Below are 19285 nucleotides of genomic sequence, written 5' to 3'. Positions count from 1 at the left end.
AAAAGAGGTCACCATTCGTGTTTCCAATTCTAAAACGTGCTGGGGGAAGTCTTATACCCCCCGGACTTGAAGGGTCCTTAATACATGTCACCGTAAATTTCCACTTACACGCCCAAACTCCGCACTCATTCATAACTTTTCCATGGCTTACCACTTTGCTGAAATAATTGGATAAAAATGAAATAACATCGCTTTCTTTTGTATAAGGAGAGTAAATTTTAACAATTACAGTTTTTATCACATCTAATTCATGTTCGACAATTTTAACACCTTTAAAGATTGGCTTTCTCTGGTAAATTATATCAGGATCATTCATTTTACGGCAAAAATCTTGGTGGATACCTTTTTCAGTGAATGTGACATCGTATACACCACGCTTCGGGTATTCTTGGATTGCCAGGATCTCGGATTTCTGGATTGAAAAAAATTTCACAAGAAGATCATCCACAATAAAACGTAAACCTCTGTTATCTTTACCTCCCTCATGGAAGTAAAACCGCACCGTATGCCGTAACCGGGCATAGGTCGGAATTTCACCTGGATCTGAATCCATGGTGAAACAAGGATTTCCGCAACAGGAAAACGGGGATTTCCGCAACCAATAATGGGGGATTTTCGCAACTAAGGAGTCGCTGAACAATCCTAGGACTGTACAGCTGGGATCGCAACCCGTTGCCCAGGGACTAAGCCCACCTCCTTATAGCAGCAAGGGCCTAAGCCCCACTACAAGAGTGGGACCCGAACCCAAGGCCAAGAGGCGGGGTACCCCAGGCACCTTCCAACTACAACCAATGCCAGTAAAACCAACACTAGATCGCAGCCAAAAGGCCGAGAAGCGATAACCAGAATTGGTTTCCGACTACGGTGCCACCCAAGGATTCTGAAAAGTCCATTTGTGGAGATGGCCACCTGGACTCCCGTTAAGAAGACATGCTGTCAACCTCTAGATCCCTCACATGCCTGCACTTTTCGGCTTGCTGCTGCTGCAATCCACGCGTTTTAGATCTGCATAACTCCACCTCTTTTAGCACAGTACCCTCAACCCCCGGCTGTTCCCACCCGCCTCAACACCGTTGGAAGGGAGGAGAACCAATTAAGGCGGGGGGGGGTGGAACGAGCAGCTGTCTACCCTTAGCAGGAGGGTTGCTGATTAATTACCTCTCCTGCTGCTGCTGCTGCTGGCTGTCCAGCAGCAGACTGAAGGTGGCTGCTGCTGTGCGCAGGTATATAAAGGCTCAGAGCCTATTATGACACGCGCAGCCAGCGTTCCATTGCCACATTCCGTCTACTGCAGGCGGGATACCTGGATGGCTGAATGTCACTGAGAAGCTCACAGAGACCGCCATAAGCAACAGTTTAAAAGAATGCCACAGACTAATCAACCAAACTTTTTGGGTTGGTTTCTCTTTTATAGTCTGCAGGCATTAAATGAAAGAAGTCAGTGTTCCAGCAGAGGGAGACAACGTTTCAGAAAAGGCATTGTAGCAAACCAAAAAAGAAATTTTAAGCGCAGCAGAGTAACCAGCTCACATACCTGTTAGCTCAGGTGAGTTTAAAAGGCTGCTGTTGATAACAAGGGCATTTGCTAAATAGATGGTGTGTGTGCAACAATATACTGAAAGGTCAATTATATTGTGCAGCTTATCTCACCACCTGTAGTTATTTAGGTGAAAGCTCCAAAATGCTTGCCTAATATGTCTGTTTATCCAAAAGGAAGTATAGAGGGAGAGCTAGATAGATAGCATTGCATTACATTACATTACATGGCAATGCAATGCACAGTTGCTGAAGTTGAACCAAAATGAGCTTGTCATCTGGCTTCTGCAACTTTTAACATGAAAAATCCAATGAGGAGAAGAAAAGCAAAGCCAAAGAGTCCATCCCAAAATCCGACAAACAAGCAAAATGAACAAAAAGCATTGAATTCAATTCTTTCTGATTTTAGAAACTGCATTAAAGAAGGGGTGCACCGGTCCTGGAGATACTGCAATACCAGGTCAATGCGTGGAGTGGACAGAGCAAGCTCTTTTTCCATCTCCCTGTTCTAAAAATCCATTTAATATATGGTCCCCAGATAGGGGACGTATCAGATATTAAACTGATAAGAACAGATACTACACTTGATCTTAGCCAAAAGGCCGAGAAGCGATAACCAGAATTGGTTTCCGACTACGGTGCCACCCAAGGATTCTGAAAAGTCCATTTGTGGAGATGGCCACCTGGACTCCCGTTAAGAAGACATGCTGTCAACCTCTAGATCCCTCACATGCCTGCACTTTTCGGCTTGCTGCTGCTGCAATCCACGCGTTTTAGATCTGCATAACTCCACCTCTTTTAGCACAGTACCCTCAACCCCTGGCTGTTCCCACCCGCCTCAACACCGTTGGAAGGGAGGAGAACCAATTAAGGCGGGGGGGGGGTGGAACGAGCAGCTGTCTACCCTTAGCAGGAGGGTTGCTGATTAATTACCTCTCCTGCTGCTGCTGCTGCTGGCTGTCCAGCAGCAGACTGAAGGTGGCTGCTGCTGTGCGCAGGTATATAAAGGCTCAGAGCCTATTATGACACGCGCAGCCAGCGTTCCATTGCCACATTCCGTCTACTGCAGGCGGGATACCTGGATGGCTGAATGTCACTGAGAAGCTCACAGAGACCGCCATAAGCAACAGTTTAAAAGAATGCCACAGACTAATCAACCAAACTTTTTGGGTTGGTTTCTCTTTTATAGTCTGCAGGCATTAAATGAAAGAAGTCAGTGTTCCAGCAGAGGGAGACAACGTTTCAGAAAAGGCATTGTAGCAAACCAAAAAAGAAATTTTAAGCGCAGCAGAGTAACCAGCTCACATACCTGTTAGCTCAGGTGAGTTTAAAAGGCTGCTGTTGATAACAAGGGCATTTGCTAAATAGATGGTGTGTGTGCAACAATATACTGAAAGGTCAATTATATTGTGCAGCTTATCTCACCACCTGTAGTTATTTAGGTGAAAGCTCCAAAATGCTTGCCTAATATGTCTGTTTATCCAAAAGGAAGTATAGAGGGAGAGCTAGATAGATAGCATTGCATTACATTACATTACATGGCAATGCAATGCACAGTTGCTGAAGTTGAACCAAAATGAGCTTGTCATCTGGCTTCTGCAACTTTTAACATGAAAAATCCAATGAGGAGAAGAAAAGCAAAGCCAAAGAGTCCATCCCAAAATCCGACAAACAAGCAAAATGAACAAAAAGCATTGAATTCAATTCTTTCTGATTTTAGAAACTGCATTAAAGAAGGGGTGCACCGGTCCTGGATATACTGCAATACCAGGTCAATGCGTGGAGTGGACAGAGCAAGCTCTTTTTCCATCTCCCTGTTCTAAAAATCCATTTAATATATGGTCCCCAGATAGGGGACGTATCAGATATTAAACTGATAAGAACAGATACTACACTTGATCTTAGCCAAAAGGCCGAGAAGCGATAACCAGAATTGGTTTCCGACTACGGTGCCACCCAAGGATTCTGAAAAGTCCATTTGTGGAGATGGCCACCTGGACTCCCGTTAAGAAGACATGCTGTCAACCTCTAGATCCCTCACATGCCTGCACTTTTCGGCTTGCTGCTGCTGCAATCCACGCGTTTTAGATCTGCATAACTCCACCTCTTTTAGCACAGTACCCTCAACCCCCGGCTGTTCCCACCCGCCTCAACACCGTTGGAAGGGAGGAGAACCAATTAAGGCGGGGGGGGGGGTGGAACGAGCAGCTGTCTACCCTTAGCAGGAGGGTTGCTGATTAATTACCTCTCCTGCTGCTGCTGCTGCTGCTGGCTGTCCAGCAGCAGACTGAAGGTGGCTGCTGCTGTGCGCAGGTATATAAAGGCTCAGAGCCTATTATGACACGCGCAGCCAGCGTTCCATTGCCACATTCCGTCTACTGCAGGCGGGATACCTGGATGGCTGAATGTCACTGAGAAGCTCACAGAGACCGCCATAAGCAACAGTTTAAAAGAATGCCACAGACTAATCAACCAAACTTTTTGGGTTGGTTTCTCTTTTATAGTCTGCAGGCATTAAATGAAAGAAGTCAGTGTTCCAGCAGAGGGAGACAACGTTTCAGAAAAGGCATTGTAGCAAACCAAAAAAGAAATTTTAAGCGCAGCAGAGTAACCAGCTCACATACCTGTTAGCTCAGGTGAGTTTAAAAGGCTGCTGTTGATAACAAGGGCATTTGCTAAATAGATGGTGTGTGTGCAACAATATACTGAAAGGTCAATTATATTGTGCAGCTTATCTCACCACCTGTAGTTATTTAGGTGAAAGCTCCAAAATGCTTGCCTAATATGTCTGTTTATCCAAAAGGAAGTATAGAGGGAGAGCTAGATAGATAGCATTGCATTACATTACATTACATGGCAATGCAATGCACAGTTGCTGAAGTTGAACCAAAATGAGCTTGTCATCTGGCTTCTGCAACTTTTAACATGAAAAATCCAATGAGGAGAAGAAAAGCAAAGCCAAAGAGTCCATCCCAAAATCCGACAAACAAGCAAAATGAACAAAAAGCATTGAATTCAATTCTTTCTGATTTTAGAAACTGCATTAAAGAAGGGGTGCACCGGTCCTGGAGATACTGCAATACCAGGTCAATGCGTGGAGTGGACAGAGCAAGCTCTTTTTCCATCTCCCTGTTCTAAAAATCCATTTAATATATGGTCCCCAGATAGGGGACGTATCAGATATTAAACTGATAAGAACAGATACTACACTTGATCTTAGCCAAAAGGCCGAGAAGCGATAACCAGAATTGGTTTCCGACTACGGTGCCACCCAAGGATTCTGAAAAGTCCATTTGTGGAGATGGCCACCTGGACTCCCGTTAAGAAGACATGCTGTCAACCTCTAGATCCCTCACATGCCTGCACTTTTCGGCTTGCTGCTGCTGCAATCCACGCGTTTTAGATCTGCATAACTCCACCTCTTTTAGCACAGTACCCTCAACCCCTGGCTGTTCCCACCCGCCTCAACACCGTTGGAAGGGAGGAGAACCAATTAAGGCGGGGGGGGGGTGGAACGAGCAGCTGTCTACCCTTAGCAGGAGGGTTGCTGATTAATTACCTCTCCTGCTGCTGCTGCTGCTGGCTGTCCAGCAGCAGACTGAAGGTGGCTGCTGCTGTGCGCAGGTATATAAAGGCTCAGAGCCTATTATGACACGCGCAGCCAGCGTTCCATTGCCACATTCCGTCTACTGCAGGCGGGATACCTGGATGGCTGAATGTCACTGAGAAGCTCACAGAGACCGCCATAAGCAACAGTTTAAAAGAATGCCACAGACTAATCAACCAAACTTTTTGGGTTGGTTTCTCTTTTATAGTCTGCAGGCATTAAATGAAAGAAGTCAGTGTTCCAGCAGAGGGAGACAACGTTTCAGAAAAGGCATTGTAGCAAACCAAAAAAGAAATTTTAAGCGCAGCAGAGTAACCAGCTCACATACCTGTTAGCTCAGGTGAGTTTAAAAGGCTGCTGTTGATAACAAGGGCATTTGCTAAATAGATGGTGTGTGTGCAACAATATACTGAAAGGTCAATTATATTGTGCAGCTTATCTCACCACCTGTAGTTATTTAGGTGAAAGCTCCAAAATGCTTGCCTAATATGTCTGTTTATCCAAAAGGAAGTATAGAGGGAGAGCTAGATAGATAGCATTGCATTACATTACATTACATGGCAATGCAATGCACAGTTGCTGAAGTTGAACCAAAATGAGCTTGTCATCTGGCTTCTGCAACTTTTAACATGAAAAATCCAATGAGGAGAAGAAAAGCAAAGCCAAAGAGTCCATCCCAAAATCCGACAAACAAGCAAAATGAACAAAAAGCATTGAATTCAATTCTTTCTGATTTTAGAAACTGCATTAAAGAAGGGGTGCACCGGTCCTGGAGATACTGCAATACCAGGTCAATGCGTGGAGTGGACAGAGCAAGCTCTTTTTCCATCTCCCTGTTCTAAAAATCCATTTAATATATGGTCCCCAGATAGGGGACGTATCAGATATTAAACTGATAAGAACAGATACTACACTTGATCTTAGCCAAAAGGCCAAGAAGCGATAACCAGAATTGGTTTCCGACTACGGTGCCACCCAAGGATTCTGAAAAGTCCATTTGTGGAGATGGCCACCTGGACTCCCGTTAAGAAGACATGCTGTCAACCTCTAGATCCCTCACATGCCTGCACTTTTCGGCTTGCTGCTGCTGCAATCCACGCGTTTTAGATCTGCATAACTCCACCTCTTTTAGCACAGTACCCTCAACCCCCGGCTGTTCCCACCCGCCTCAACACCGTTGGAAGGGAGGAGAACCAATTAAGGCGGGGGGGGGGTGGAACGAGCAGCTGTCTACCCTTAGCAGGAGGGTTGCTGATTAATTACCTCTCCTGCTGCTGCTGCTGCTGCTGGCTGTCCAGCAGCAGACTGAAGGTGGCTGCTGCTGTGCGCAGGTATATAAAGGCTCAGAGCCTATTATGACAGGCGCAGCCAGCGTTCCATTGCCACATTCCGTCTACTGCAGGCGGGATACCTGGATGGCTGAATGTCACTGAGAAGCTCACAGAGACCGCCATAAGCAACAGTTTAAAAGAATGCCACAGACTAATCAACCAAACTTTTTGGGTTGGTTTCTCTTTTATAGTCTGCAGGCATTAAATGAAAGAAGTCAGTGTTCCAGCAGAGGGAGACAACGTTTCAGAAAAGGCATTGTAGCAAACCAAAAAAGAAATTTTAAGCGCAGCAGAGTAACCAGCTCACATACCTGTTAGCTCAGGTGAGTTTAAAAGGCTGCTGTTGATAACAAGGGCATTTGCTAAATAGATGGTGTGTGTGCAACAATATACTGAAAGGTCAATTATATTGTGCAGCTTATCTCACCACCTGTAGTTATTTAGGTGAAAGCTCCAAAATGCTTGCCTAATATGTCTGTTTATCCAAAAGGAAGTATAGAGGGAGAGCTAGATAGATAGCATTGCATTACATTACATTACATGGCAATGCAATGCACAGTTGCTGAAGTTGAACCAAAATGAGCTTGTCATCTGGCTTCTGCAACTTTTAACATGAAAAATCCAATGAGGAGAAGAAAAGCAAAGCCAAAGAGTCCATCCCAAAATCCGACAAACAAGCAAAATGAACAAAAAGCATTGAATTCAATTCTTTCTGATTTTAGAAACTGCATTAAAGAAGGGGTGCACCGGTCCTGGAGATACTGCAATACCAGGTCAATGCGTGGAGTGGACAGAGCAAGCTCTTTTTCCATCTCCCTGTTCTAAAAATCCATTTAATATATGGTCCCCAGATAGGGGACGTATCAGATATTAAACTGATAAGAACAGATACTACACTTGATCTTAGCCAAAAGGCCGAGAAGCGATAACCAGAATTGGTTTCCGACTACGGTGCCACCCAAGGATTCTGAAAAGTCCATTTGTGGAGATGGCCACCTGGACTCCCGTTAAGAAGACATGCTGTCAACCTCTAGATCCCTCACATGCCTGCACTTTTCGGCTTGCTGCTGCTGCAATCCACGCGTTTTAGATCTGCATAACTCCACCTCTTTTAGCACAGTACCCTCAACCCCCGGCTGTTCCCACCCGCCTCAACACCGTTGGAAGGGAGGAGAACCAATTAAGGCGGGGGGGGGGTGGAACGAGCAGCTGTCTACCCTTAGCAGGAGGGTTGCTGATTAATTACCTCTCCTGCTGCTGCTGCTGCTGCTGGCTGTCCAGCAGCAGACTGAAGGTGGCTGCTGCTGTGCGCAGGTATATAAAGGCTCAGAGCCTATTATGACACGCGCAGCCAGCGTTCCATTGCCACATTCCGTCTACTGCAGGCGGGATACCTGGATGGCTGAATGTCACTGAGAAGCTCACAGAGACCGCCATAAGCAACAGTTTAAAAGAATGCCACAGACTAATCAACCAAACTTTTTGGGTTGGTTTCTCTTTTATAGTCTGCAGGCATTAAATGAAAGAAGTCAGTGTTCCAGCAGAGGGAGACAACGTTTCAGAAAAGGCATTGTAGCAAACCAAAAAAGAAATTTTAAGCGCAGCAGAGTAACCAGCTCACATACCTGTTAGCTCAGGTGAGTTTAAAAGGCTGCTGTTGATAACAAGGGCATTTGCTAAATAGATGGTGTGTGTGCAACAATATACTGAAAGGTCAATTATATTGTGCAGCTTATCTCACCACCTGTAGTTATTTAGGTGAAAGCTCCAAAATGCTTGCCTAATATGTCTGTTTATCCAAAAGGAAGTATAGAGGGAGAGCTAGATAGATAGCATTGCATTACATTACATTACATGGCAATGCAATGCACAGTTGCTGAAGTTGAACCAAAATGAGCTTGTCATCTGGCTTCTGCAACTTTTAACATGAAAAATCCAATGAGGAGAAGAAAAGCAAAGCCAAAGAGTCCATCCCAAAATCCGACAAACAAGCAAAATGAACAAAAAGCATTGAATTCAATTCTTTCTGATTTTAGAAACTGCATTAAAGAAGGGGTGCACCGGTCCTGGAGATACTGCAATACCAGGTCAATGCGTGGAGTGGACAGAGCAAGCTCTTTTTCCATCTCCCTGTTCTAAAAATCCATTTAATATATGGTCCCCAGATAGGGGACGTATCAGATATTAAACTGATAAGAACAGATACTACACTTGATCTTAGCCAAAAGGCCGAGAAGCGATAACCAGAATTGGTTTCCGACTACGGTGCCACCCAAGGATTCTGAAAAGTCCATTTGTGGAGATGGCCACCTGGACTCCCGTTAAGAAGACATGCTGTCAACCTCTAGATCCCTCACATGCCTGCACTTTTCGGCTTGCTGCTGCTGCAATCCACGCGTTTTAGATCTGCATAACTCCACCTCTTTTAGCACAGTACCCTCAACCCCCGGCTGTTCCCACCCGCCTCAACACCGTTGGAAGGGAGGAGAACCAATTAAGGCGGGGGGGGGGGGTGGAACGAGCAGCTGTCTACCCTTAGCAGGAGGGTTGCTGATTAATTACCTCTCCTGCTGCTGCTGCTGCTGGCTGTCCAGCAGCAGACTGAAGGTGGCTGCTGCTGTGCGCAGGTATATAAAGGCTCAGAGCCTATTATGACACGCGCAGCCAGCGTTCCATTGCCACATTCCGTCTACTGCAGGCGGGATACCTGGATGGCTGAATGTCACTGAGAAGCTCACAGAGACCGCCATAAGCAACAGTTTAAAAGAATGCCACAGACTAATCAACCAAACTTTTTGGGTTGGTTTCTCTTTTATAGTCTGCAGGCATTAAATGAAAGAAGTCAGTGTTCCAGCAGAGGGAGACAACGTTTCAGAAAAGGCATTGTATCAAACCAAAAAAGAAATTTTAAGCGCAGCAGAGTAACCAGCTCACATACCTGTTAGCTCAGGTGAGTTTAAAAGGCTGCTGTTGATAACAAGGGCATTTGCTAAATAGATGGTGTGTGTGCAACAATATACTGAAAGGTCAATTATATTGTGCAGCTTATCTCACCACCTGTAGTTATTTAGGTGAAAGCTCCAAAATGCTTGCCTAATATGTCTGTTTATCCAAAAGGAAGTATAGAGGGAGAGCTAGATAGATAGCATTGCATTACATTACATTACATGGCAATGCAATGCACAGTTGCTGAAGTTGAACCAAAATGAGCTTGTCATCTGGCTTCTGCAACTTTTAACATGAAAAATCCAATGAGGAGAAGAAAAGCAAAGCCAAAGAGTCCATCCCAAAATCCGACAAACAAGCAAAATGAACAAAAAGCATTGAATTCAATTCTTTCTGATTTTAGAAACTGCATTAAAGAAGGGGTGCACCGGTCCTGGAGATACTGCAATACCAGGTCAATGCGTGGAGTGGACAGAGCAAGCTCTTTTTCCATCTCCCTGTTCTAAAAATCCATTTAATATATGGTCCCCAGATAGGGGACGTATCAGATATTAAACTGATAAGAACAGATACTACACTTGATCTTAGCCAAAAGGCCGAGAAGCGATAACCAGAATTGGTTTCCGACTACGGTGCCACCCAAAGATTCTGAAAAGTCCATTTGTGGAGATGGCCACCTGGACTCCCGTTAAGAAGACATGCTGTCAACCTCTAGATCCCTCACATGCCTGCACTTTTCGGCTTGCTGCTGCTGCAATCCACGCGTTTTAGATCTGCATAACTCCACCTCTTTTAGCACAGTACCCTCAACCCCCGGCTGTTCCCACCCGCCTCAACACCGTTGGAAGGGAGGAGAACCAATTAAGGCGGGGGGGGGTGGAACGAGCAGCTGTCTACCCTTAGCAGGAGGGTTGCTGATTAATTACCTCTCCTGCTGCTGCTGCTGGCTGTCCAGCAGCAGACTGAAGGTGGCTGCTGCTGTGCGCAGGTATATAAAGGCTCAGAGCCTATTATGACACGCGCAGCCAGCGTTCCATTGCCACATTCCGTCTACTGCAGGCGGGATACCTGGATGGCTGAATGTCACTGAGAAGCTCACAGAGACCGCCATAAGCAACAGTTTAAAAGAATGCCACAGACTAATCAACCAAACTTTTTGGGTTGGTTTCTCTTTTATAGTCTGCAGGCATTAAATGAAAGAAGTCAGTGTTCCAGCAGAGGGAGACAACGTTTCAGAAAAGGCATTGTAGCAAACCAAAAAAGAAATTTTAAGCGCAGCAGAGTAACCAGCTCACATACCTGTTAGCTCAGGTGAGTTTAAAAGGCTGCTGTTGATAACAAGGGCATTTGCTAAATAGATGGTGTGTGTGCAACAATATACTGAAAGGTCAATTATATTGTGCAGCTTATCTCACCACCTGTAGTTATTTAGGTGAAAGCTCCAAAATGCTTGCCTAATATGTCTGTTTATCCAAAAGGAAGTATAGAGGGAGAGCTAGATAGATAGCATTGCATTACATTACATTACATGGCAATGCAATGCACAGTTGCTGAAGTTGAACCAAAATTAGCTTGTCATCTGGCTTCTGCAACTTTTAACATGAAAAATCCAATGGGGAGAAGAAAAGCAAAGCCAAAGAGTCCATCCCAAAATCCGACAAACAAGCAAAATGAACAAAAAGCATTGAATTCAATTCTTTCTGATTTTAGAAACTGCATTAAAGAAGGGGTGCACCGGTCCTGGAGATACTGCAATACCAGGTCAATGCGTGGAGTGGACAGAGCAAGCTCTTTTTCCATCTCCCTGTTCTAAAAATCCATTTAATATATGGTCCCCAGATAGGGGACGTATCAGATATTAAACTGATAAGAACAGATACTACACTTGATCTTAGCCAAAAGGCCGAGAAGCGATAACCAGAATTGGTTTCCGACTACGGTGCCACCCAAGGATTCTGAAAAGTCCATTTGTGGAGATGGCCACCTGGACTCCCGTTAAGAAGACATGCTGTCAACCTCTAGATCCCTCACATGCCTGCACTTTTCGGCTTGCTGCTGCTGCAATCCACGCGTTTTAGATCTGCATAACTCCACCTCTTTTAGCACAGTACCCTCAACCCCCGGCTGTTCCCACCCGCCTCAACACCGTTGGAAGGGAGGAGAACCAATTAAGGCGGGGGGGGGGGTGGAACGAGCAGCTGTCTACCCTTAGCAGGAGGGTTGCTGATTAATTACCTCTCCTGCTGCTGCTGCTGGCTGTCCAGCAGCAGACTGAAGGTGGCTGCTGCTGTGCGCAGGTATATAAAGGCTCAGAGCCTATTATGACACGCGCAGCCAGCGTTCCATTGCCACATTCCGTCTACTGCAGGCGGGATACCTGGATGGCTGAATGTCACTGAGAAGCTCACAGAGACCGCCATAAGCAACAGTTTAAAAGAATGCCACAGACTAATCAACCAAACTTTTTGGGTTGGTTTCTCTTTTATAGTCTGCAGGCATTAAATGAAAGAAGTCAGTGTTCCAGCAGAGGGAGACAACGTTTCAGAAAAGGCATTGTAGCAAACCAAAAAAGAAATTTTAAGCGCAGCAGAGTAACCAGCTCACATACCTGTTAGCTCAGGTGAGTTTAAAAGGCTGCTGTTGATAACAAGGGCATTTGCTAAATAGATGGTGTGTGTGCAACAATATACTGAAAGGTCAATTATATTGTGCAGCTTATCTCACCACCTGTAGTTATTTAGGTGAAAGCTCCAAAATGCTTGCCTAATATGTCTGTTTATCCAAAAGGAAGTATAGAGGGAGAGCTAGATAGATAGCATTGCATTACATTACATTACATGGCAATGCAATGCACAGTTGCTGAAGTTGAACCAAAATGAGCTTGTCATCTGGCTTCTGCAACTTTTAACATGAAAAATCCAATGAGGAGAAGAAAAGCAAAGCCAAAGAGTCCATCCCAAAATCCGACAAACAAGCAAAATGAACAAAAAGCATTGAATTCAATTCTTTCTGATTTTAGAAACTGCATTAAAGAAGGGGTGCACCGGTCCTGGAGATACTGCAATACCAGGTCAATGCGTGGAGTGGACAGAGCAAGCTCTTTTTCCATCTCCCTGTTCTAAAAATCCATTTAATATATGGTCCCCAGATAGGGGACGTATCAGATATTAAACTGATAAGAACAGATACTACACTTGATCTTAGCCAAAAGGCCGAGAAGCGATAACCAGAATTGGTTTCCGACTACGGTGCCACCCAAGGATTCTGAAAAGTCCATTTGTGGAGATGGCCACCTGGACTCCCGTTAAGAAGACATGCTGTCAACCTCTAGATCCCTCACATGCCTGCACTTTTCGGCTTGCTGCTGCTGCAATCCACGCGTTTTAGATCTGCATAACTCCACCTCTTTTAGCACAGTACCCTCAACCCCCGGCTGTTCCCACCCGCCTCAACACCGTTGGAAGGGAGGAGAACCAATTAAGGCGGGGGGGGGGGGGTGGAACGAGCAGCTGTCTACCCTTAGCAGGAGGGTTGCTGATTAATTACCTCTCCTGCTGCTGCTGCTGCTGGCTGTCCAGCAGCAGACTGAAGGTGGCTGCTGCTGTGCGCAGGTATATAAAGGCTCAGAGCCTATTATGACACGCTCAGCCAGCGTTCCATTGCCACATTCCGTCTACTGCAGGCGGGATACCTGGATGGCTGAATGTCACTGAGAAGCTCACAGAGACCGCCATAAGCAACAGTTTAAAAGAATGCCACAGACTAATCAACCAAACTTTTTGGGTTGGTTTCTCTTTTATAGTCTGCAGGCATTAAATGAAAGAAGTCAGTGTTCCAGCAGAGGGAGACAACGTTTCAGAAAAGGCATTGTAGCAAACCAAAAAAGAAATTTTAAGCGCAGCAGAGTAACCAGCTCACATACCTGTTAGCTCAGGTGAGTTTAAAAGGCTGCTGTTGATAACAAGGGCATTTGCTAAATAGATGGTGTGTGTGCAACAATATACTGAAAGGTCAATTATATTGTGCAGCTTATCTCACCACCTGTAGTTATTTAGGTGAAAGCTCCAAAATGCTTGCCTAATATGTCTGTTTATCCAAAAGGAAGTATAGAGGGAGAGCTAGATAGATAGCATTGCATTACATTACATTACATGGCAATGCAATGCACAGTTGCTGAAGTTGAACCAAAATGAGCTTGTCATCTGGCTTCTGCAACTTTTAACATGAAAAATCCAATGAGGAGAAGAAAAGCAAAGCCAAAGAGTCCATCCCAAAATCCGACAAACAAGCAAAATGAACAAAAAGCATTGAATTCAATTCTTTCTGATTTTAGAAACTGCATTAAAGAAGGGGTGCACCGGTCCTGGAGATACTGCAATACCAGGTCAATGCGTGGAGTGGACAGAGCAAGCTCTTTTTCCATCTCCCTGTTCTAAAAATCCATTTAATATATGGTCCCCAGATAGGGGACGTATCAGATATTAAACTGATAAGAACAGATACTACACTTGATCTTAGCCAAAAGGCCGAGAAGCGATAACCAGAATTGGTTTCCGACTACGGTGCCACCCAAGGATTCTGAAAAGTCCATTTGTGGAGATGGCCACCTGGACTCCCGTTAAGAAGACATGCTGTCAACCTCTAGATCCCTCACATGCCTGCACTTTTCGGCTTGCTGCTGCTGCAATCCACGCGTTTTAGATCTGCATAACTCCACCTCTTTTAGCACAGTACCCTCAACCCCCGGCTGTTCCCACCCGCCTCAACACCGTTGGAAGGGAGGAGAACCAATTAAGGCGGGGGGGGGGTGGAACGAGCAGCTGTCTACCCTTAGCAGGAGGGTTGCTGATTAATTACCTCTCCTGCTGCTGCTGCTGCTGCTGGCTGTCCAGCAGCAGACTGAAGGTGGCTGCTGCTGTGCGCAGGTATATAAAGGCTCAGAGCCTATTATGACACGCGCAGCCAGCGTTCCATTGCCACATTCCGTCTACTGCAGGCGGGATACCTGGATGGCTGAATGTCACTGAGAAGCTCACAGAGACCGCCATAAGCAACAGTTTAAAAGAATGCCACAGACTAATCAACCAAACTTTTTGGGTTGGTTTCTCTTTTATAGTCTGCAGGCATTAAATGAAAGAAGTCAGTGTTCCAGCAGAGGGAGACAACGTTTCAGAAAAGGCATTGTAGCAAACCAAAAAAGAAATTTTAAGCGCAGCAGAGTAACCAGCTCACATACCTGTTAGCTCAGGTGAGTTTAAAAGGCTGCTGTTGATAACAAGGGCATTTGCTAAATAGATGGTGTGTGTGCAACAATATACTGAAAGGTCAATTATATTGTGCAGCTTATCTCACCACCTGTAGTTATTTAGGTGAAAGCTCCAAAATGCTTGCCTAATATGTCTGTTTATCCAAAAGGAAGTATAGAGGGAGAGCTAGATAGATAGCATTGCATTACATTACATTACATGGCAATGCAATGCACAGTTGCTGAAGTTGAACCAAAATGAGCTTGTCATCTGGCTTCTGCAACTTTTAACATGAAAAATCCAATGAGGAGAAGAAAAGCAAAGCCAAAGAGTCCATCCCAAAATCCGACAAACAAGCAAAATGAACAAAAAGCATTGAATTCAATTCTTTCTGATTTTAGAAACTGCATTAAAGAAGGGGTGCACCGGTCCTGGAGATACTGCAATACCAGGTCAATGCGTGGAGTGGACAGAGCAAGCTCTTTTTCCATCTCCCTGTTCTAAAAATCCATTTAATATATGGTCCCCAGATAGGGGACGTATCAGATATTAAACTGATAAGAACAGATACTACACTTGATCTTAGCCAAAAGGCCGAGAAGCGATAACCAGAATTGGTTTCCGACTACGGTGCCACCCAAGGATTCTGAAAAGTCCATTTGTGGAGATGGCCACCTGGACTCCCGTTAAGAAGACATGCTGTCAACCTCTAGATCCCTCACATGCCTGCACTTTTCGGCTTGCTGCTGCTGCAATCCACGCGTTTTAGATCTGCATAACTCCACCTCTTTTAGCACAGTACCCTCAACCCCCGGCTGTTCCCACCCGCCTCAACACCGTTGGAAGGGAGGAGAACCAATTAAGGCGGGGGGGGGGGGTGGAACGAGCAGCTGTCTACCCTTAGCAGGAGGGTTGCTGATTAATTACCTCTCCTGCTGCTGCTGCTGCTGGCTGTCCAGCAGCAGACTGAAGGTGGCTGCTGCTGTGCGCAGGTATATAAAGGCTCAGAGCCTATTATGACACGCGCAGCCAGCGTTCCATTGCCACATTCCGTCTACTGCAGGCGGGATACCTGGATGGCTGAATGTCACTGAGAAGCTCACAGAGACCGCCATAAGCAACAGTTTAAAAGAATGCCACAGACTAATCAACCAAACTTTTTGGGTTGGTTTCTCTTTTATAGTCTGCAGGCATTAAATGAAAGAAGTCAGTGTTCCAGCAGAGGGAGACAACGTTTCAGAAAAGGCATTGTATCAAACCAAAAAAGAAATTTTAAGCGCAGCAGAGTAACCAGCTCACATACCTGTTAGCTCAGGTGAGTTTAAAAGGCTGCTGTTGATAACAAGGGCATTTGCTAAATAGATGGTGTGTGTGCAACAATATACTGAAAGGTCAATTATATTGTGCAGCTTATCTCACCACCTGTAGTTATTTAGGTGAAAGCTCCAAAATGCTTGCCTAATATGTCTGTTTATCCAAAAGGAAGTATAGAGGGAGAGCTAGATAGATAGCATTGCATTACATTACATTACATGGCAATGCAATGCACAGTTGCTGAAGTTGAACCAAAATGAGCTTGTCATCTGGCTTCTGCAACTTTTAACATGAAAAATCCAATGAGGAGAAGAAAAGCAAAGCCAAAGAGTCCATCCCAAAATCCGACAAACAAGCAAAATGAACAAAAAGCATTGAATTCAATTCTTTCTGATTTTAGAAACTGCATTAAAGAAGGGGTGCACCGGTCCTGGAGATACTGCAATACCAGGTCAATGCGTGGAGTGGACAGAGCAAGCTCTTTTTCCATCTCCCTGTTCTAAAAATCCATTTAATATATGGTCCCCAGATAGGGGACGTATCAGATATTAAACTGATAAGAACAGATACTACACTTGATCTTAGCCAAAAGGCCGAGAAGCGATAACCAGAATTGGTTTCCGACTACGGTGCCACCCAAAGATTCTGAAAAGTCCATTTGTGGAGATGGCCACCTGGACTCCCGTTAAGAAGACATGCTGTCAACCTCTAGATCCCTCACATGCCTGCACTTTTCGGCTTGCTGCTGCTGCAATCCACGCGTTTTAGATCTGCATAACTCCACCTCTTTTAGCACAGTACCCTCAACCCCCGGCTGTTCCCACCCGCCTCAACACCGTTGGAAGGGAGGAGAACCAATTAAGGCGGGGGGGGGTGGAACGAGCAGCTGTCTACCCTTAGCAGGAGGGTTGCTGATTAATTACCTCTCCTGCTGCTGCTGCTGGCTGTCCAGCAGCAGACTGAAGGTGGCTGCTGCTGTGCGCAGGTATATAAAGGCTCAGAGCCTATTATGACACGCGCAGCCAGCGTTCCATTGCCACATTCCGTCTACTGCAGGCGGGATACCTGGATGGCTGAATGTCACTGAGAAGCTCACAGAGACCGCCATAAGCAACAGTTTAAAAGAATGCCACAGACTAATCAACCAAACTTTTTGGGTTGGTTTCTCTTTTATAGTCTGCAGGCATTAAATGAAAGAAGTCAGTGTTCCAGCAGAGGGAGACAACGTTTCAGAAAAGGCATTGTAGCAAACCAAAAAAGAAATTTTAAGCGCAGCAGAGTAACCAGCTCACATACCTGTTAGCTCAGGTGAGTTTAAAAGGCTGCTGTTGATAACAAGGGCATTTGCTAAATAGATGGTGTGTGTGCAACAATATACTGAAAGGTCAATTATATTGTGCAGCTTATCTCACCACCTGTAGTTATTTAGGTGAAAGCTCCAAAATGCTTGCCTAATATGTCTGTTTATCCAAAAGGAAGTATAGAGGGAGAGCTAGATAGATAGCATTGCATTACATTACATTACATGGCAATGCAATGCACAGTTGCTGAAGTTGAACCAAAATGAGCTTGTCATCTGGCTTCTGCAACTTTTAACATGAAAAATCCAATGAGGAGAAGAAAAGCAAAGCCAAAGAGTCCATCCCAAAATCCGACAAACAAGCAAAATGAACAAAAAGCATTGAATTCAATTCTTTCTGATTTTAGAAACTGCATTAAAGAAGGGGTGCACCGGTCCTGGAGATACTGCAATACCAGGTCAATGCGTGGAGTGGACAGAGCAAGCTCTTTTTCCATCTCCCTGTTCTAAAAATCCATTTAATATATGGTCCCCAGATAGGGGACGTATCAGATATTAAACTGATAAGAACAGATACTACACTTGATCTTAGCCAAAAGGCCGAGAAGCGATAACCAGAATTGGTTTCCGACTACGGTGCCACCCAAGGATTCTGAAAAGTCCATTTGTGGAGATGGCCACCTGGACTCCCGTTAAGAAGACATGCTGTCAACCTCTAGATCCCTCACATGCCTGCACTTTTCGGCTTGCTGCTGCTGCAATCCACGCGTTTTAGATCTGCATAACTCCACCTCTTTTAGCACAGTACCCTCAACCCCCGGCTGTTCCCACCCGCCTCAACACCGTTGGAAGGGAGGAGAACCAATTAAGGCGGGGGGGGGGGGGGTGGAACGAGCAGCTGTCTACCCTTAGCAGGAGGGTTGCTGATTAATTACCTCTCCTGCTGCTGCTGCTGCTGGCTGTCCAGCAGCAGACTGAAGGTGGCTGCTGCTGTGCGCAGGTATATAAAGGCTCAGAGCCTATTATGACACGCTCAGCCAGCGTTCCATTGCCACATTCCGTCTACTGCAGGCGGGATACCTGGATGGCTGAATGTCACTGAGAAGCTCACAGAGACCGCCATAAGCAACAGTTTAAAAGAATGCCACAGACTAATCAACCAAACTTTTTGGGTTGGTTTCTCTTTTATAGTCTGCAGGCATTAAATGAAAGAAGTCAGTGTTCCAGCAGAGGGAGACAACGTTTCAGAAAAGGCATTGTAGCAAACCAAAAAAGAAATTTTAAGCGCAGCAGAGTAACCAGCTCACATACCTGTTAGCTCAGGTGAGTTTAAAAGGCTGCTGTTGATAACAAGGGCATTTGCTAAATAGATGGTGTGTGTGCAACAATATACTGAAAGGTCAATTATATTGTGCAGCTTATCTCACCACCTGTAGTTATTTAGGTGAAAGCTCCAAAATGCTTGCCTAATATGTCTGTTTATCCAAAAGGAAGTATAGAGGGAGAGCTAGATAGATAGCATTGCATTACATTACATTACATGGCAATGCAATGCACAGTTGCTGAAGTTGAACCAAAATGAGCTTGTCATCTGGCTTCTGCAACTTTTAACATGAAAAATCCAATGAGGAGAAGAAAAGCAAAGCCAAAGAGTCCATCCCAAAATCCGACAAACAAGCAAAATGAACAAAAAGCATTGAATTCAATTCTTTCTGATTTTAGAAACTGCATTAAAGAAGGGGTGCACCGGTCCTGGAGATACTGCAATACCAGGTCAATGCGTGGAGTGGACAGAGCAAGCTCTTTTTCCATCTCCCTGTTCTAAAAATCCATTTAATATATGGTCCCCAGATAGGGGACGTATCAGATATTAAACTGATAAGAACAGATACTACACTTGATCTTAGCCAAAAGGCCGAGAAGCGATAACCAGAATTGGTTTCCGACTACGGTGCCACCCAAGGATTCTGAAAAGTCCATTTGTGGAGATGGCCACCTGGACTCC

General features: G+C 45.1%; 14 non-coding genes across 14 annotated transcripts; all 14 read right to left on the bottom strand.

The window, feature by feature from the left end:
• Window positions 1–1959: 1959 nt before the first annotated feature.
• Window positions 1960–2150, bottom strand: LOC141199288 (U2 spliceosomal RNA). The gene has a single exon (XR_012271045.1). It is a non-coding gene; the product is annotated as a U2 spliceosomal RNA (small nuclear RNA).
• A 1120-nt stretch (window positions 2151–3270) lies between these two features.
• Window positions 3271–3461, bottom strand: LOC141200333 (U2 spliceosomal RNA). Its single transcript, XR_012272056.1, has one exon. It is a non-coding gene; the product is annotated as a U2 spliceosomal RNA (small nuclear RNA).
• Window positions 3462–4585: 1124 nt separating this feature from the next.
• LOC141199287 (U2 spliceosomal RNA) lies at window positions 4586–4776 on the bottom strand. The gene has a single exon (XR_012271044.1). It is a non-coding gene; the product is annotated as a U2 spliceosomal RNA (small nuclear RNA).
• Window positions 4777–5896: 1120 nt separating this feature from the next.
• On the bottom strand, window positions 5897–6087 carry LOC141200234 (U2 spliceosomal RNA). The gene has a single exon (XR_012271960.1). It is a non-coding gene; the product is annotated as a U2 spliceosomal RNA (small nuclear RNA).
• A 1123-nt stretch (window positions 6088–7210) lies between these two features.
• LOC141199286 (U2 spliceosomal RNA) lies at window positions 7211–7401 on the bottom strand. The gene has a single exon (XR_012271043.1). It is a non-coding gene; the product is annotated as a U2 spliceosomal RNA (small nuclear RNA).
• Window positions 7402–8524: 1123 nt separating this feature from the next.
• On the bottom strand, window positions 8525–8715 carry LOC141199285 (U2 spliceosomal RNA). Its single transcript, XR_012271042.1, has one exon. It is a non-coding gene; the product is annotated as a U2 spliceosomal RNA (small nuclear RNA).
• Window positions 8716–9837: 1122 nt separating this feature from the next.
• Window positions 9838–10028, bottom strand: LOC141199284 (U2 spliceosomal RNA). Its single transcript, XR_012271041.1, has one exon. It is a non-coding gene; the product is annotated as a U2 spliceosomal RNA (small nuclear RNA).
• Window positions 10029–11144: 1116 nt separating this feature from the next.
• LOC141199283 (U2 spliceosomal RNA) lies at window positions 11145–11335 on the bottom strand. The gene has a single exon (XR_012271040.1). It is a non-coding gene; the product is annotated as a U2 spliceosomal RNA (small nuclear RNA).
• A 1118-nt stretch (window positions 11336–12453) lies between these two features.
• LOC141199282 (U2 spliceosomal RNA) lies at window positions 12454–12644 on the bottom strand. Its single transcript, XR_012271039.1, has one exon. It is a non-coding gene; the product is annotated as a U2 spliceosomal RNA (small nuclear RNA).
• A 1123-nt stretch (window positions 12645–13767) lies between these two features.
• Window positions 13768–13958, bottom strand: LOC141199281 (U2 spliceosomal RNA). The gene has a single exon (XR_012271038.1). It is a non-coding gene; the product is annotated as a U2 spliceosomal RNA (small nuclear RNA).
• A 1123-nt stretch (window positions 13959–15081) lies between these two features.
• Window positions 15082–15272, bottom strand: LOC141199280 (U2 spliceosomal RNA). Its single transcript, XR_012271037.1, has one exon. It is a non-coding gene; the product is annotated as a U2 spliceosomal RNA (small nuclear RNA).
• Window positions 15273–16394: 1122 nt separating this feature from the next.
• LOC141199278 (U2 spliceosomal RNA) lies at window positions 16395–16585 on the bottom strand. Its single transcript, XR_012271035.1, has one exon. It is a non-coding gene; the product is annotated as a U2 spliceosomal RNA (small nuclear RNA).
• Window positions 16586–17701: 1116 nt separating this feature from the next.
• LOC141199277 (U2 spliceosomal RNA) lies at window positions 17702–17892 on the bottom strand. Its single transcript, XR_012271034.1, has one exon. It is a non-coding gene; the product is annotated as a U2 spliceosomal RNA (small nuclear RNA).
• Window positions 17893–19016: 1124 nt separating this feature from the next.
• On the bottom strand, window positions 19017–19207 carry LOC141199276 (U2 spliceosomal RNA). The gene has a single exon (XR_012271033.1). It is a non-coding gene; the product is annotated as a U2 spliceosomal RNA (small nuclear RNA).
• Window positions 19208–19285: the final 78 nt, after the last annotated feature.

This window comes from Phyllobates terribilis, unplaced genomic scaffold (genome assembly GCF_046119375.1).
Source record: "Phyllobates terribilis strain yellow unplaced genomic scaffold, ASM4611937v1 Scaffold_108__1_contigs__length_5656254, whole genome shotgun sequence".
NCBI classification, from domain to species: domain Eukaryota; kingdom Metazoa; phylum Chordata; class Amphibia; order Anura; family Dendrobatidae; genus Phyllobates; species Phyllobates terribilis.
The sequence above is the reverse complement of the archived record's forward strand: the minus strand, read 5'-3'. Positions and strand labels throughout refer to the sequence as shown.